The following is a 19,972-nucleotide window of genomic DNA, read 5'->3' as shown; positions in this document are numbered from 1 at the left end:
CCACAACATGTCCAAAATAGATGGACTGGTGTAGTACCTATCCATATAAATGCAACGTCCTTTGCCAAAGCACTGTGAACACAACCTTTTTATAAGGCCCTCGGTGCTGTTGTCAACACTGCCTGCAGAACCTGTATATACATCACAGTTTAGCTTATAACCAGTTGATGAACCGGAGAGAGCATACAAATTTATTCCATATCTAATGGGTTTGTTTTTCATGTATGCTCTGAAGCTTGTTCTAGCACGAAAGGGACACATTGCCTCATATATTTTCAGATTTATACCTGGACGAAAACTAATTTTGCTTTTATCACAGAGAAATCAAACAAAGGCCTCACTTTGTGAAGTGGGTCGTGCTTTTCTTCGCCTCTGCTAATGAACGTAGCATTGTCATTCAAGTGTAACATCGACAATGTAGCGCAAAATCGATAGTGACTCAACAATTTACTCGCAAATCCTGTCTGCGAAAACGGGTCTGCTGACCAATAACCACTGATTTTTGGCTATTTGGCGACGCACATATGAAAAATAATACTGAGATAACAGTAAATCTCTTGCAATACTACTGCAGACCACTTATGCCAAACACAGTTTATTTTCCTTTGCGTTTCATTGCCATAATAACGTTACCAGCGTACCGATTCGTTTCACTTTTGATAGGCCGAATAAGGTCGTCATCAAAGAAATAACTAAAATATTGAAGCTCCTAAGTGGCATCTGAAAAATGCGATGCTACGCCGACTGCTTCCCGGAAATCCGGCAGTACTGGCTGATCGTCTAGTTCCGACCAATCTTGGTCTTTGTGCTCAGTGGTATTCGTCTACAGAGTACGAATCCTCTTTGTCAGAATCGTCAATTTCAGATCCTGCATCTCCACAAAGAATATATAAGATCTCTGCCTCTGTCAACTCGCTGTGCAATATTTTCACGATCGTAAACACCTGTGATTGAATTGCAGGTAACTTCGTCTTTGTAGTGTTCACAACAACTCCCAGGATGAGGTAGCCGATAAGTGCTTGCCTTCTGCGGAAGAAGAATGAACTACTAGACGAAACTGTTTCGGCGACCCGCTAAACGCGCTTACGGAGCCAAATAGAGTATCGTCCGTACGGTATACGGGCGCCCTCGCCAACGTCAGGGCGGCCGCGGCCGTATGGCGTACGGGCACCGTGCTGTAAGTGTTAAGTTCTCTAGTGTCTGACTGCTATTTTCAAAATATTCTCTAAAATCTTGTAACAATTTATACTGTAATGGTTCTGCACGCAGCAGGCAACCTACCTCGCCTTGCCCCTGCAGTTGTCGATCAGCAACATGCTAAAATAATTCAGAAGAAATACTGGAATCCATGCAAAGTACAATGCACAATCACAACTACTGATGCTATTATTCCATTTTATTTTTATTGAGATTAAATGATGGGTAGGGGTTAGGTCAACAAGCCTTAAGCAGAGTAAAAGGAATCAATAAAAACTTTTAATTTACTATATTCTGAAAACTGAAGATTCATATACTAACAAACTTTACTCAGATCTTTCTTTTCCCTGGCCAGACTATCTAAAACTTAAATTATTCCGCAATATCTAAATCAATAACCTCGTATAGAGATAATACTTTCAATGCATGCATACACAGATCTGACAAAATCCCTCCAGTACGAAAGCAAGCATCAAATATGTGGGCCAAACATGGAAATTAGTTATAAAAAATCCTCTATTCAAGGAAAGATATCCTCCGGCGCTACTGGTGGTTTGCGATCTCTCCTGACGCGCGGCTTCTCTCCAAGCCAGGCTGCATCGGATTACTACCAACAACTATTCGCTCGCAACCACTCGCGTAAATGTTATCTCAGACTCACAGTTTGTGGATGCACGCAACAGCAGAATCAGTAGGCAACTTTCCAAAAAAATATGAACGTCCAACAACCATGTTCTACCCAGTGTTCGTAAACAAGTTGTATTACACACAGTTTATATTACAGATCTACGCCTCGATATCGGTGGTTGGCACACTTTTGGTATAAGAAAAGGGTAAGGTCAGACACTTCGAAGAATATGTGTCGAGTATGCTTAATGATTAAGTAAAAGAAATTCTATTCCCAGGATCGAATCTTTTAAAGTACTCTTTGAGTTACACAAATTTAAGTTTTATCTTGAACATGCACATTTCGGTTTAGAAATTGATAACAGAGCCTCAAGCAGGTATCAGTAAAACCACTTAACGTGGGACGCTTCGCCAGATGGGCTATAAGAACATTCAGCTTCTCGTTTACTAATGTATGAGGAGATGACAGTATGTAATAGTATAATTGCTCACACGTCAAGCAGAATGTTTGAATTAGAAGTGGTAGGGGAAGAACAGCAACAATGTATGATTATCTTAAAACTTACCTGAGTTATTCTGAAGGATAAAATAATACTAAGGACAGCTAAATTCGTAACATCAAAGAAAGAGAGCAGGAAGATGGAAATATCAGACCACACTCCCTAAAGCAGGAATTGCCATGTTACATTGCTGAATAAGGTAAAAAAACAACCTAAAACAGAAGCTACTTAGGCCTCAGTGCCATACATATTTACCTATTGTCACAGGTCGTCTGTTCGATGTCACTATGGCATCCTCAACAGTCGAAATAAGATAAGAGAAAATTTCATATGGCTTAATATGGACGCAGATATCAAACAATGAAACACATAAAGCCCTCTTAATTGGACCCAGCACCCAGTTTGAAGGATTGCACTTATTGGTGACCTATGAAAATCGAATTTGAATTGTGAACTGCGAGAAGGACAAATACTTGTGCATACTTGAACGATAGTCCATCGAAGATTAAATTGAACAGTACGTAATCTCTGTAATCTAAAGCGTTTTGGACTGATTGTGGAGTATAGTATTTTATAGGATTGAAGTTGTATGTTGTTAGGTCTGGACTTGTGTAGTTCGGTTAATATTTCTCAAATCGTGAACACAGATTTGAATTAATGGCTCTGGCGTTAAGTTTGTTACAGAGTACCTGAATTGGTTCTGTGTGCCACTGTGACGGCATTTGGTAGTACAGTGTGGTGCCTCTCGAGTGTATATACGTGACGTCATTACAATAGTAGGGTTACTGCCCGGTGTATTTCCCATTTGAATATTTCGGCCAGTACTTGTGATCAGGACAGTATTGGAAGTGGTTAAGAGTTGCCCTTATGGCACAAGTTGTATTATAGTTTTAATTCTGTAACTTCTTTTGGTCCTGACGCTATTGTGTAATATATGCTGGGTTCGGTGGATGACTTGTGTGCATCTGACTTATCCCTGAAGAACAGTTTTTATACTTGTTAATTCAAGTAATGTTTTGCGTATTTTAGTTAAGAGATTTTAAATGGAACGTTGGTTTCCAGACCTGGATTAGTTTCAAGCTGTATGGGCCAGCGTGGAAAGAGTACCTTGTGTAGCAATGTTTCATTTATTTATGGTTACTGTGGATCTTACCTTAATGTTGACCTAGACGTTTTGCTTTGTGTGGCTATACACTAAAGAAGTGAAGGTCATTTAAGTGAAATGGTTAGATGCTGTCTAATTTGTTATAGCGATTAATGCTAAGTTTGTTTTCTTTTCAGATGAGCAGGATCTACTGGTCTACAAGTTGTATATAGTGGCAGATCTGAAACTAAGTAATACCGTGTAGCGGCAACAGCCTCGCTGCAAACCATTCTAAAGGTACTGACTGCCATAGAGCACTTGTTGGTGACTTCTCATTGGCTGACCTGCCACCCACGTAATGAAACATGTATCTTCTAAATGAATGGTTGTCAATGTAACTTATTAATTGATTGACTTCATGAAAGTATTATTTCACTGTTTTATATTTTCATCTGTTGCCAGAGTTTAATTAATAAAAGAGTGATGTTATCGCTCTGTATTATCGCTCTGTACTGCTGTCATTTACAGTTTGCTCCATATCTTCCTGTGGTACAGTGCGTAATCATTATTTGGAGAGCAACTAAATTATTCAAGAACTTTGATTATTTAGTTTTGAAGGTCACTCAGAGAATTTGTATTGGGGATTGGGCTCCAGATGTATCTAAGAAATTTCACTCATTCTACCGACATATATTCGTCACGTATTCGAAGTGGCTTTGCAGAAAATTCTGTGTGCTAGCACACGAACTCAAATTGTTGGGGAATTGGGATTACAGAGAGCTTGTTTTAAAATCTACATCAAAAAGATTCCGGTTCTCAAGAACGGAATCGAAATTAAGTGGCCCTTAGATTACCAGCTGCACTAAATGGTGACATCCATTCGTTATTAGGAATTAATACACTATGCAGACAATTCGTCTGTCCCTCTGAATGTTATAGCCTTAGAAGTAAACTGTACATGAAATTACAAAACAGACTGGAAAGAAACACCAAAAGTGTAATAATCTGAAGGGAAGCCGACACTGTGAGTTTGCTCAGTACTTCATGTGAAGAGAAACTTGTAAATCGGAAACTTAAAGTCTCTAAATAGCTAACACATTGACTTTATTTAAGATTTATATGCGTCCACCATAATCGAGTTGGGGATGGAATCGCCAACGTATTCCACAGCACCTATTCAACCCAGGAGATTGCAGGATTACCGACCTTGTTGCGGCAGTCAACTAGGCAGACAGGAAGCATATCTGCGGTATTTAATGGGAACCAAGCACACACTAATACTCCTTTCCTGTAACACTGGTTGTTTACTATGGAAAGAATTATGGATCGCGAAAGAAAATTATTGAGACCTTGTGATAGTCAAGGGGAGGCAGGATTTCGTTACAGTTGTGGATGGGGCCGCAATCAGTTACTATCGATTGCATTTTACTATTACCCAGAATTTATTTTAAACCAGTAATTCCTAACCCAACAATAAATAAAGGAATACCACGCGTTATTAATGAAGGAATAAACAACAGTGTAAATAATAGTGTTTGCAGTGAGTTACAAGTTGGCAAATTACTATTAAATACAGATACAACAGATAATGTTTTAAAAGCAAGTCACTGTTATCTGGGCAGAAGGCCTTACACGCCAGGAGTGGCGATAAATAGGGTTTTAAAGCCTTACTGCGAAAATGCAAATACCAAATTACAATTTTAAGACAAGCGACAACAATTACGGCCTAAGGTCTTACACGCCAGGAACGACAATAATATTTTAAAAATTTAAACCTGTTGTAATACAGCAAATACAGTAGCAAAATTAATTAAAAAAAAAAAAAACAAGCAACTGATCCATACGGTGCTCCAGGAATCGGCCTCTCAGAAGGTCCGGCAATAAACACCTCCGCGAGCGATGAGATAGGCAGCCGAAAGTTGCATTCACTTCACAAGATGGTAACTCGGACTAGTGGCAGTCTAACGAATGACCAACGATCATCTTGCTGAAGCTACCTGACGTCCGCTAAAACAAATGCAGCGATGGAGCAATACGACAAAGCCGGAACTAGCGGTCTGCGCTACGTCCAGAATACTGTGTTTAGAGCCCCCGGAACAACAAAGGAATCATTACCACCAGAGTAGAGGAATCGCCAACCGGCCAACAACCAAGAAAGACGTGAAAACTACGCGCATTACTAGACAGCAGCGACAAGGCGAGAAAATGAACACTGCCGTTACTTACCCTAACCCATAGGGCAGGTAACTGGGGCATTAGCGGCCACCAGGCAAGAAACATTACAGCCGGTTGAACTTAACAACTTGTAACAATTTGAGCGCAATGAATAGTAATAAGAGGTCAAGGAAAGCTCAGCAGATCTGCCTTCCCCAAGCACTCCACTCGCTGCATCTACACATCGGCGACACTAAGACCAGCAACACAAGCCCAAGTCACTGGAGAATGGAAGGATATCACAATGGCGGAGGTTTTTATAATTGGATTGAAATGCACTCATCTTAAAGCTTGGTGGATCCGGTTTACGACAAAGTCGTGCACCCTCGTGACCACAGCCCTCCCATCCGGCAGTCCATGCGTGCCGCCAGCTGTCCCGGCGTATTCCTCGCAATGCGCGGACCTGGATTCTCCTTAGTCTCTGACTGAACTCGCTACTCACATGACCCAGAAAAACAACGACGTCGCCCCAACGATAGGGAAACAGTTACCGCCGCTGCTACCACTAGCGGACAGGCAATGCTTACGAAACCGAGTGGCGCCAGTCAACAAGAGAGGAAGACAAATGACTGCAACCTTGACAGCTAAATGATACCGTCTGGCCTCCAACCGAGGGCGGAAACCTACACACTGCACCAACCCGAGCTGCAACACGGCTTATTTATATACACGTGGAAGGTATCAGATTGATCGTATAATGGTAAAGCTAACTTCACGTGTGGTTTGTCGATGGGGTTGGAGCTGAAAAGAAATGCGGCAAGAACTGAGTGCCGGAATTAATGGGAGTTGGAAAGAAATGCGGCAAGAACAGAGTGCGGGAATTAATGGGGCTGATCCAGTGGCGTGGAACGTTTTCATGGTCACATGCAGCAAAATGCAGCACGGGCTACTTCTCTGCTGGAACATAGGCTGCTTGAGTGGCCACACGGTCCGGTAATCAGTCAGCGATCAGTCTGTCGAGCTCTTCCGACCAGAGCGCAGTTATGATGCGCATCATGGAGTATGTAGAAGGCGAACTCTTAATTCCGTAACCCAAGAATATCCATGTGTTTGTAAGGTAAGGTGTCTAGACTATACAAACGAGAATATGAAGATAGAGTTGCAGTCAGAAATAAAAATCTTGTGACTTTTTGGGGAAGAAAATTGAACCAGAAGCAGAGTTATTAATTACGAATATTTTGTGAAAACTCTCGTTTATTATGGGGAACAGGTTCTAGTTGGCATGAATTTGGTTTTTCATTTTTTCATTATTTGGTGCAATACTTGGAGAGATTGTGCTGAATGTGGTTGATAGCTAAACTTTTTTACTACGAAATCTTTAGCACCCATTTGTTTAGGTTAACCCAAAAGCTTCCAACTGGTTCCGAATGTGGGGTTCGTTGTCATGCCCGTAGGGCTGAGTTGCATTACCTGATCTCAAAAAGGATATCTAGGCAAAACACAGCCATTTTCCAGGAAAAAAAACATTTGATTTTCTCAAAACTTGAGATAAATTCCTTTTCAAAGTATAAATTTTGCAAACTAAATAATTCCTCATGGTGAAATAACGAAATAAAGTAAATTTGGCTTAAATGCATGAAGAGAGACAATGAACTTAAATGTTTGAACAAACAATGAAATTTATAAGAAAAATTTCTCATTATTATTATAACTACCTCCAATTATTCAAACAGAATAGATTCGACGTTTTGAAAGCACTGGGAACATAGTAGTTTAGATGAACACATGGGTTCAAATTCCCCACAATTTTTCTTACGTCGTATCAAACTGAATCATCCTCGTCTGGCCACCTGCAGTTTTCCCCTTGTTGACCATGCTGGATACGTCAGTACCGTTGCCATCAGTTTCGACAATCTGCCCAGGATCCTTTCGGGCGGGCGGCAGTGGTTCTTCAACAAAATAGGCATTTACCCGAATATGGCATTAACGGTGAATTATGTGGCCTTAGGGATAGTGTGGATTCTTTTTTGTTCTCGTACGGTGTAACATATTGACCTCTTTTTGAGGTTCTCCAAGTTTAATGGAGTTTTCAAAGATAAATCTTATCATGTTTTTGGCCGAAGGCTCAGGGTAAAAGGCTTTCGCCATGGATAGGTCCTTCAGCCTGCGAATCATCCTTAGAAGAGATACCAGCCGTCTCTTCGGCATAGCTAAGTCGTTACAGTCTATGATCAAAATCAGTGGAAGAAAATTCTGATCGATTTATCAACCTCTACCACATTAACCTTCTAAACTGAACATAACTTGTACTGCTTACTAACCGCTTTAGCTGCGATTCTGTCTTTGATGGGTTTGTCCTATCTTTTTGGACCAGGTGGAGTTTGGCTGTGCCTGCCATTGGGCAAAGGCGAATTTCTTCTGCGGAGACGTGTGTGTACAAATTTTGTAGACAAAGACTTTATTTTTAATGAACAATAACGGGGTGAGTAGTTGAAGAAGGTGTTGGCCGAATAGTTGTAGCTATACTGAGAGAACCCATAGCTAATTATGCCATCTAACGACTAGGGAATTTCAACATAAAGCTAATACTCACATCAGATAAAAGATGCTATGATATACAAATGCAAAGACAGTTAAACACTCTTTCGAAAAGAGACATCAGTAGTGCCTTAACTCGATATACAGATGCAGCAGACCAAAAAACTTCACGAAGTAAGAAGTACACTGCAGTCGGAAAAGCGATGAGTGAAGGGTCCTTTCTTCTTGAAGCTTCCAAGCAAACTGACGTTTCAGTGGGTGGTGTACCATTTCATACAGTCCTCACTGTAACGATGACAACACCCTAAATCATGATGGCAGGACTTAGAACCTGTACATATCTAGCCCCTTATGCCGACAAACATCGTCTCCTTTACTTCATAAATATACACATAAAATTTATTTTTACGTCACCTCGGTTCCCCATAACTTCTGAAGACTGACGTTGACTGTGGACATTGTATCACAGACTTAGTCTCTTTGACTGTTCAGGTATGTCACTAAACCCGCCTAAAGATGTAAACAACCACGCATGAGCAGCGCCTATCAGACGAAGTAGTCCGACAGCCGACCACTTCCAGCAATTCCACCTGGAAGGAGGTACACGGCTCGTGTTGTCTTTAGATCAACCATGCCTAGAGGTCAATACCGCGATTCGGTTGCATCCGCATTGTTATTTGGTGCCAGAAAGGGCTCTTGACGAGGGAAGTGTTGAGGTATCTCGGACTGAACCAAAGCGATGTTGTTCAGACATGAAGGAGATGCAGAGAGACGGGAACTGTCGATGAGATGCCTCACTCAGGCCACCCAATGGTTACTACTGCAGTGGATGACTTCTACCTACTGACTATGGCTCGGAACAACCCTAACAGCAACGCCACCATCTTGAATAATGCTTTCCGTGAAGCCACAGGATCTCGTATTACGACTCAAACTGTGTGCTATAGGCTGAAGGATGAGTAACTTTACTCCCGATGTCCATGGAGAGGTCCATCTTTGCAATCCCGACACCATGCACTGCGGTACAGATGGGCCCAACAGCATGCCGAATGGACCGTTCTGGACTAGCATCACATCCTCGTCACCAATAATGGTCTCATATGCCTCCAACCAGACATCAGTGACGTGTCTGGAGGCATCTCGGTCAGTCTGGAAGCCTTAGACACACTGTTCAGTGAGTGCAGCAAAGTGGAGGTTCCCTGCTGTTTTTAGGGTGTAATTATATGCGCCGACGTACGCCGCTGGTGGTCATGGAAGGCGCCGTAACGGCTGTACGATACGTGAATGTCACCGTCTGATAGTGCAACCATATTGGCAGCATATTGGCGAGGCATTCTTTTTCGTGGCCGATAATTCACGCCACCATTGTGCACCTGTTGTAAATGACTTCCTTCAAGATAACGACATCGCTCGACTGGAGTGGCGTGAAGGTTCTCCAGACATGAACCCATTCGAACATGCCTGAGATAGATTGAGGAATGGGGCTATCTGGACCAACAATGCCTTGATGCATTGTGGATAGCATCCCAAGACGAATACAGGCGTGCATAAATACAAGAGGACGTGCTATTGAGTATTAGAGGTACCGGTGTCTCCAGCCATCTGGACCACCACCTCTGAAGGTCTCGCTGTATGGTAGTACAACATGCAATGTGTGGTTTTCATGAACTATCAAATGGGTTGAAATGATGTTTATGTTGATCTCTATTACAATTTTCCGTTCAGGTTCCGCAACTCTCGTAACCAACGTGATGCAAACTTTTTTTGATGCGTGTATTTGATAGCGAGTTCCATTAAAAATTACAGTTAGGTATGGTTTTCAGATTTACCGTGTGCAGCTATTTTTCCAAAGCACTGATCCACGACTAGCATAGAAGTAGACCGATAAGTCGTCTGTGAGCAATTTACCGCTTGTGTTAGGTCTAGTTCCGCTTGGAGACTTACTTGTCAATGAAAAAGTCACAGTGTCCTCGAAGCTGTAACCGTCAACTGTCCTCTGTATATGTGATGTACGTAATATGTTTTAACACAAATGTCTACAAAATGAACATTCACAGCTGCTGGTCAGGTCAATATCCACCATTTATATTTTCAAAATGCCAAATGCGCATTCAACAAAGCGACTGACCCTTGATAATCTGTAGGTGAAAAAAAATTTTTTTAGGCGTCTCTTTTTTGCTCGATAAAGTTTCAAGAGATTTTCACATAGGACAAATGCCTTGTCAGCTATAAACACAAATGGAGGGTGGGTAGCGGTGGGACAGTTCGGAAGAGATTTCTATTGCGAGTGAGCGTAGATTATTTTCCCTATACCAGTTCCTTTGGACAAATTTCACTCTCCTTCATGACCAAGGCCTCATACACTATTCTGTATGAAACAGTCACAGCTATCTGAAAGAGGTACAAGGGCGATCGAAGAAATATTTTTATAGTGACTGAATTCTCTTGCCACTCTGTAATAGTTTTACAATCCTAATGGGTTTCGCATGGGTTACCCATCAATGGCTTACCCACAACGAAGGAAAGTGGTCCTAATCTCATACTACTGACTGTTTTCCATCCAATCCTCCGTTTTTGGTTGTTTCATTGGCCCCTTCCTCAGCGTTCTCCATATAGCCACTCTTTTATCGCGAATAATACGTGCAATGGAATAACGACCAAATAGAAACTCTAAGTGATGTAAACAGAATGAGCTTCTTGCTACTAGATGTCTGAAAATTATATGAAAAATGTGATCAGCGTATCACATTGTATATAATTATATTATGCGTAAGGAGGTATAGATACGCTGGAAAAGCATGAAGCACAGAGATCTGATAACCTTAAAGTTGCAAGGAGGCAGAAGTGGACATGCAGCGAAGAATAAGAAACATTATCTCTATAGGAAGCAAATGTCCTTTCTCCAATCAAGTGTTGAATGACTTATTGAAGACTTGTATTGACTATTCCACTCATCTCAATGACTGTGATAAGGAAAAAAATTTTTACTGGGCAACAGGAAGAATGAGGAGTTAATTCCAACCATTGGTTGCACCTGTTCCAAGGGCTCCGATACAGTCTACAAAAAGAAATTATATAGCAGACCCATTAGAACAACATATGATTAAGTACACTTTAGCACGACTTGAAGAGTACCACCTTACAATGTGCATATATCGATGGGACAGTAGAGCAGCGAACATTCGTGCAGTATGAGTCCCGCATATGACATGTGGCGTCAGATGGCGGTGTATATGTAGTTTCTATGCGATCTGGTAGAGGACACGGGTTTACTGACACTGTTTGAGCTGCCGTCAAAATACTGTCATTTTAAATTATATTTCTGTTTGTTTAATTTTCTAATTCTTTATTAATTACAATAGGAATTAGCTTAGTTATGAGACTGAATGGACGTGTGAAGTATAAAATTTTTCTACTATACGCTGAAGTAACTGGTCCCATGAGGAATGTTCGAGAATGGCGCGTGTGTTAGCCATCGGTAACGGTGGATTTGTTATAAACCATTTAGTCAATTTAAGGTACTGGGTAAATGAGATGATGATTTCGGTAAAGTAGTTGTGTAAAGAGGTAATTACTTTAAATTTTTTGGGGTTTTTCAGGTTTTACTTACGTTAATTTACTTTTCTGATTCAATGACAAATTTTGATTCGTTCTGTATACGTGTATATGCGCGGTACTCAGCCGATTTGGTGCTGCTTTCCGACTGGTGTCATGTCTCTCTGCCAGTCAGAAATTAGCATATTCGCTCGTTTTGGGAGGAAATAGAAACTTCATTTGTGTAGAGACATGATTAGAGTCGGGACTTGGATCTCTTGCAATCAGAACTACTGATATGTGCCCCACTGAAAATTATTCATATATTGATTTTTAGGTACCAAAATGTTTAAGATGAGTCGTAAAGTGTGGGAGATAGTTCGATTTAACGCACAGTGTGAAATTCAGAATCTTCTGGTGACATTTAAAGAACTAAATTCTGCGTGACGTGTTGCTTACTCACGAAATGGAACATTTTTTATGTGAGTCTGATTATAAGAACATTCGAGCAACCTGTTCTAAAAGAAACAAATCATTTGTAAACATTTTGGGAAGTATATTTATCAATTGCCATAAACTAGCTACACTTATGAATGATGTGTGCATGTGGACTCTTCAGACTTTGTGCAGCTTGGAGTAAGGCCTTGTAGTAACTGGTGTAAGCAGGCTTAACCGTAATAGAGTGAAATATTATGGACATAAACACTTTCGTTTATTTATTTCTTACACCGACAATACAATTTTTAATGCGACCTGTGGTAACGCGGGGTACGGTGGTTTTTTCTAAGGATTTTTCGGGCTCACAACTGCATTTCAGTAACTTGAAAGAGGCGTGCGTGAGAGATGAGATTCACCACAAGGTGGGTGGAACTTCAAAACGCACCGCACCGCGGTACTTCTTCCCAGAATACTGATCGTGCCGTAATTCTTTTACTGTCCGAAATTCCACATAATAGGTTTTTGCAATGAATTAACTGACACTCGATAGTAATCAAACAATTATTTGCATAATCCTTTAGTTCCTGATGCAGGAAAACGAACTTTACTTTTTTTGAGCTATCAGTTGCTATGGGGTGCAGCCACCATTTCCTTGGGTATGTAATTTTCAACGACGACGACGATAATGAGTAGTAAAAACTGTGAAAAAATTTCGTTGTTATATAGCGAAACACTTTCACTTTATGTTCTTTCGACGTTGCTTCTCTCTCTCGTGTAGGCATCGTCCGACTAGCACAAAGCAGCAGTTATTCCTGCTAAATGTGGCCACCAGAATAAGTGGAATTCCTACCACATTTTTTGCTGCTCAAATCTCGCAGGAAAAAACGGCCCCGAGGCCGCAGGCTTATACTGAGATTTCGAAGTTGGATTTTAAACTCTAACACATTGCCTGGGGCAGATAGGGACTCCGACCACAATTTTTTGGTTTCCAGTTGTGTATTAAAACTCCATAAACTGCTATAACATTAAAAATTTATGAGATGGGGCCAAGACCTATATACGTTTAAAGAACAAGAGGTTGTTTAGAGCAGGAAGCCGTAGTAAATGATTGACAGAAGCAATGCAAAGAATTATAGCAGGAGCCGAATCGGTAGATTTTAGAGATGAAATAATGAAGGCAGCAGAGGATTAAGTAGGTAACAAGACAAGGCCTAGTAGAAATCCTTGTATATCACAGGAGATGTTGAATTTAATTTATGAAGAAAGAAAGTATAAAATGCAACAAATGAAGCATTTTTGTTGTTGTGGTCTTCAGTCCTGAGACTGGATTGATGCAGCTCTCCATGCTACTCTATCCTGTGCAAGCTTCTTCATCTCCCAGTACCTACTGCTACCTACATCCTTCTGCATCTGCTTAGTGCATTCATCTCTTGGTCTCCTCTACGATTTTTACCCTTCACGCTGCCCTCCAATACTAAATTGGTGATCCCTTGATGCCTCAGAACATGTCCTACCAACCGACCCCTTCTTTACGTCCGGAATGTTTTACCCAAGAGGACGCCATCATCATTTAATCATACAGTAAAGCTGCATGCTTTGTGGTTACACCTACGGTACGGCTATCTGTGTCGCTGAGGCACGCGAGCCTCCCCACCAAGGCGGAAGGAAATACAAGCGTCTAGCAGAAAGTAAATTATAACAATAGCAAATCCTAGTTTATGCAAAACGAGTGATATCATGCTGAGAGCGCCACATTTGTTTAGTTTTTCGACCCAGAAATATTCTCTTTCCAGAAAGGTCTACTTCATCAATTTTTACAAACGTGATTTCAGTCATCTTATATGTTACGGCAAAAATATTGAAGATACACAAATACCAAAACTTAAATGTGAGACGAGATGGGATGGAATGCTGGTGAAAACGAATTCGATGATGCGGTCGCTGACAATGCTGTATTCGCACCTCGATCACAGCCAGGGAATTAATTCTATCATCAGCCCTTTAAAAAACGCAGATGTCACACTACTTGGTGGTATTCAGGAAATGATGATACAAATGTTGTTCGAGAACATGAAATGTCATCCGACTTAGATGGAAAGTAATTAAGTTAACTGAGATGTCATGTAACACAAATCAATGTTAAATAAACCATGTGGTAGCCTTTTAAACCAGTAGTCATCTCCTCAGAAATGCTATTAGCCCGTGAAATTTTTTATTCAGAACTGGCACTTGTAGAGCGCCTTCCTACTGCTGAATTTTCATTTCAGAATGACACTTAACAAGCAGAAATCAAAACCGGAGTAAATCCCAACGAAACTGTATTAAGTAACTATTTAACAGAAGCAGAAGATGATGTTAAGTCACGGTTCTCTAAAGTACAACAGTGGATATCCGTCATGATATATAGTATATGACCGACCGCATTCTTCATTTAAAATTGGTACGAAAGTATGAGATATACACCACCTGGCGAATTTTAATGAAGTAAAACAGATCATGCAGGCCTGTCACCCAAGGATTAATCCTATGGTTTTGGAGCAACACTGTTATCTACAGTCAATTTTACTGCGTGAATATTTCTTGGAATAAAATAAAATTCATACAATCACAGCCAGGAGGAATGGCAAAAATAGAAATAACAACAGCAACGTTCCTCCCATCCCACCTACTCACGTCACATTTTATTGTCACGGCTTGTCAAAGACTATTGTGCCAGTTCTGTTAGGCAGCCAGCGACATGGTCTTCACCCAAAGCACTCATACTATACATGGTAACCACGCCTTACTATGGTAAGAAGGGATGGTAACAGGTACGAAAATGGATACCATTCTGTCGGGATAGGAAGAGGGAATTACTAACACAATCACTGCAACATAAACAAAACATACCTGCCGGAAAGTCAATTATAAACTGTACGGTTGAAACTAACTAGCGAGCAGGGAATCTCGCTGTAAATATTACTGAGGTGGTAAAATGCCCTACCCGCAACACTAAGTTTCACCAGTTACCTGAACAACAAACTGTAAGCTGTGAGATATCGTGGGGGCGACATTTGTAATTCAGTCACTCTAATATGGTTCCAAGATTATTGGTGCATTTTTGGCGTTGATTTCCTTAGGGAAATGCTTCCTGAACACCGATGGCCAAAATACTGTAGCTGACATAAAGCCAGAGTATAGTTAATGCTGCCAAGGCTTAAAAGTGAATTTTCTCAACACGAAGACAACTTAGACCGATAGCACACCGTCAACCAATTGCCCGGCTGAGAGTATTAACATCAAGTAAAAGATAAAGTTATGTAGTCTGCAACCACTGACTCACTGCAACAAGCAGAACTAGAGGATTTACTATTAGTAGATGTAAATGTGTTTGTGAAAAGAAAATATATTATGTTAATACCCAAAAATACCAAATGAAACTTCGCCACCACGAAACATACTCTCAGAATACATACTTCATCCTATAGACCAAAAAACTGGCGCTCACGAAGGTAACACCAACATGAGCGACACTCATTGTATAGAAGCACTTAGAAAAGCTTATTATCACAAGAAATTCCTAGAAATGCAATGATATAAGCCAGGAGAAAGAACGTTTTGGAAAACATACCGAAAACTTCACCTCTACTCAAACAGAACTAGAAGTGGCAGCAGAAGTATACGATAGGTGTACAGGTCCTTTCAAAAAAAGTCAAACAGAGTTCTTCTGAACTATCCTACAACCAGAAAAATCAAGGGATTCTGTACCCACCACTATCTTAGAATTATGTACGTAAGTTACTAGTCTTATTTGTACATCAAACCAAATTCTTGGATGTACCTGATTCATTAATGGTGACCTAGAAACTGAACTAACCAGTGATGGTAGTAGAAACTCTTAGAACCATATGTAGGCAAAGTTTCCATAGAGACTGAAAGAATGCTACATGATTAATACTAACAGTAGTAGGACATGTATTACAAGGAGAAAATTTAGACTAGTAGTGTGTAGGTGAAGCACGTTTGCACACAATGACTGTATTCGTCAAATAAATTGATTCCCAGGCACTGCACTGCCTACGTTACACTGACACCTATCGGTATGTGTGTAAATAGTAGGTATTAATAACACAACTCCAAGAGACCCTTTACTTCTTGTTTGAACAATGCATGTACAGTAAACTGTGAGAGAACTGCTTTTTTTGGTACTCCATAACACGAGCGTGAAATTTCACTACTTGCAGTTGTTTGATTGAAATGAAGAGACACGGTCTAATTGGAGATTGGTATGTATATGTTTGGCGAAGAAAAGGAATACATCTATAAATTATCAAATCTGAAATCTCCACTGTGCTCACAGGCGGTTACGATGTACGAATTGAAGCACTACATGTTTAGCCGTAATCGTTCTTCCTTTATGTGTTTTTCTAATACTTGATGAACAAGTGAAATGAAAAACTACTGGCACAAGAAAGGCGTACGTTCATTACCAATTACTTATTAGTACGTAACATGTCGTCTTGCTATATAATAAGGAGAGAGTGTTGATTTAGCTTAGTAGCATTCAAAACTAAGTAAAAAGAAACAGTTGTACTTTAAGCTGAATGATTCTGCTCATACCTGAGCTCGTGTTTCGTGGTACTTCTTGTTCTGCTGATTTTCGTGTGTGGTTTTGACACAATATTCATAGCCAAAGGTAAGGTTTGTCTGATGAATTGACTATGTTGCTCTGCCCTTGCACAATTCTGAAACACCGAGAAACTAATGTCTTACAAAATCAGGACAGATTCGTAAAACAAACGATTCTAATGATTGTAAACCTAATTTTGTGATAGAGCGTGGATATAATCTTTGGGAATAGACATACAGAGCTCTTAAGTACGCATTGAACTAGTATTTCACTCAACTAGAATTGTTGTTATCCGAGGAGATGATGACAACGCCGGCATTTGTGAGTAATAAATGTGCAGAAGTTACAATCCAGTGAACTCAGAACCGACTAAATCACTAAGAAGAACTATCGACTTATCTCAGATAATTTCTGCGATCAGTGTGGTAGTGTTGCAAGATGATCAAGTGTTCTCTGTTGAGAAGAGGGATGATTTTATATACACCCACTAGCGAAACTAAGATGATCGAGGCGTAACCTACACAACAATTCAGCGGAATGGTTGGGTAAAAGTTCTGTGTGGCCCGTACAGGACTTGATTGTCAACTTGGCGTCCTGCCAATGCCGTCATTATTTGTTTTAAATGTATATTCAGAATAAAGGAAAAACACATTAGATTTGACACAGTGAGAAAAATTTACGTGTGCAACGATCAGAATGCAGTGGGAATGTATTCACATCTGTTGGAAGAAAACTACGAAAACATACAATCAAAACGGACATTTCACGTAAGTCACATCCAGTGCAAATCTGTAAGGCAACCATCTGGTTGGCGTGCTAATAATTATGTACTATTTATATTTTAGGACAATTAATCCGTAAGAACACGCACCACATGTTTTAATGAAAGCATGAAAACCGTCTGAAGATGAATCGTAATGAGTCGAAACCGGTAACGCACCTTTTGAATAAAGGAACTGAAAAGAAACATGTGGCTGGTTTCTGTATCAACACCATCAACATTTGTCTTCTAATAACAGTAACAGTCTCCAACCATGTCATCATGTGACAAAACTGCAAAAAATAAAAGCACTTTAGAGTACTGGGACGTCGTTGAGGACCGAAAAAAATATACTTAATTTTTATGTAATAAAATTGTGAGATTCTTGTTGATTCTAAAATTTTATACTATATGAACAGACGCCCATCACTTTAGTGTTTAAATGCCTTTCTAAAGCAGATGCGTTGCGTGAATCGTAGCTTTCACACTACTACCAAACACGAAACCTTACCTAAAACGGTTCGTTGTTTAATTTTAACGCTGCTGTTTCCTTAGAAACCTGTTTCTATAATTTCCTTGAGGAACTCATCATCTATATTATGAGCAGGGATTTATTGCCATCGCTTTTTCTGTCAATAGAATTAGATCGCTTGAATTTACTAACTTTTTCACATTCATTCAAACTTGTTGTTGTGAATGTGTATTTCAAGCTTTTTGCACAATTAAGTGACAAAATCTAAGGTGTTTCATAGCAGACATGAACTGTACGGTTATCAACACAGGCGTTTTGTTGGGAATCTTAAATATCTAGAATCTGTTCCGCCATAGTGAATTGACTTTTTGCCTAAAAGTTCACCAGGAAAGCTTCAAAATCCAAATTGAAACCCTATCGAAAATGAAACAAATGTTGCTATTAACAGTTACCTTATAATTAGTAAGTGTAACGGTTCAAAATTACTTCTGTCTGTTGCTAAATGTAAATACTGTAACAGTGAATGATTCCTTGCGTTTAGTTAGGACCTAGGTAAGAGAGGAGGCCTGGCCAGAAAAAATTGTAGAGGAATGTCAGGTGTATAAAGTAACGAAATGTGCAATGACATCTCATGTAACATGAAAGAAATATAGTAAAATGAATATTTTCCTTGCTAATGCCATGAGGTGCATTGCCAAGGTAAGGAAAGTATCTCAGATATTTTCTGCTATTATGGGTCTTCCACTGCCACCAGTCAAATTAGGGACTTGTGACTTTTTACAAACGTTTGCGTAATGCCCCAGCGTGAGTCAGTGAAGCATCTATGCCCAGGACAACTGTATTGGATAGTTCCTGGCAGAAGAGAGGCCATCCATCGCTTAAGAGATTTCTCATTGTTACCTTAGTAGACAGAGGCAAAGTACTGGACTATGAAAGTGTGACAAAACATTGACATGGTTGTGCCTAAAATGGAAATGAACAGAAATGCGACAGAAAATTTGAAGGTTTCAGTTGTAGAAAACAAGGGCACAATCTCTAATTTCAGTAGGTCACTTCCAAGACATGCTGTGCGATACACTGAACATCTTCGTGATGATGACTAAAGCCTTCAGTAGTATTGTGGCTGCTAACCCATATGGTGAAACTCAAATTTCAAATAAAATAGACTGTATAGGACATATACAATAGAGAATGGGGACTAGTCTTAGGAACATATGCAATGGCGTTACAGGCAAAGCAGTTAACGCATAAGCTTGACTCACCAAATCACTGAACACCTCGCAAAGCGCTATGGCCATGACATTAGGAGAAACAGCGAAAATTTCAGTGAGATGTAAAAAGCAATTTAAGGAACTGTGACCTCTGAATTACGGAATATTCACTGATGAGCATCCACAGCATGGCATCTGCCCAAATGGAACACTTCATTGTGCATGTGTAACAGGTGTGAAACAGATGGACAAAAACATAAACATACACATGTCATGCCACCAGAAACTGTTATGGTAGAACCAAAGCCAATAAGAGACCTAGTAGATACTAAACTCTTGCAGAAATGTTACATGGCAAAACACAGATTCTGAATGAGAGCTTCGGTAGTTGAATTTGGGAATGCTTGCCACAACTGTTTTTGTTGGGGTAAGCTTCTGAGAGTGGTGTGATGGACGCCAAAATATGTTTTAATGATGGAGTAAGATACAAATTGAAGACCATAAGCAGACTAGGCATCCAAACTTGAGAAAACACGAAAAGCAGGCTGCTACAGGTTGACAGGCAACATGTCACTGAAGCTGAGAAACTGCTGAAAACAATCCACAGAGATCATAATAACAAAGAAAACAAATAAAACAATTAGTTTATTTATTTTTGTGCTCATTATAAGATGTTCACACTTGAATCTTAAGTATCTATAACTAAACATTTTCTGTTTGTTGTATCGGAGTCTGTGCTTGTAAAATATCACCAACCTTTAATGTGTAAGTATTAGTGATGATCTGGATCACTGAACAGTCATGGCAACTGCAATTTATAAACCCCTCGTACCCTACACTATCAAAAT

The sequence above is a fragment of the Schistocerca gregaria genome, chromosome 5 (assembly GCF_023897955.1).
Source record: "Schistocerca gregaria isolate iqSchGreg1 chromosome 5, iqSchGreg1.2, whole genome shotgun sequence".
NCBI lineage: Eukaryota > Metazoa > Arthropoda > Insecta > Orthoptera > Acrididae > Schistocerca > Schistocerca gregaria.
This window is presented reverse-complemented; position numbering follows the sequence as displayed.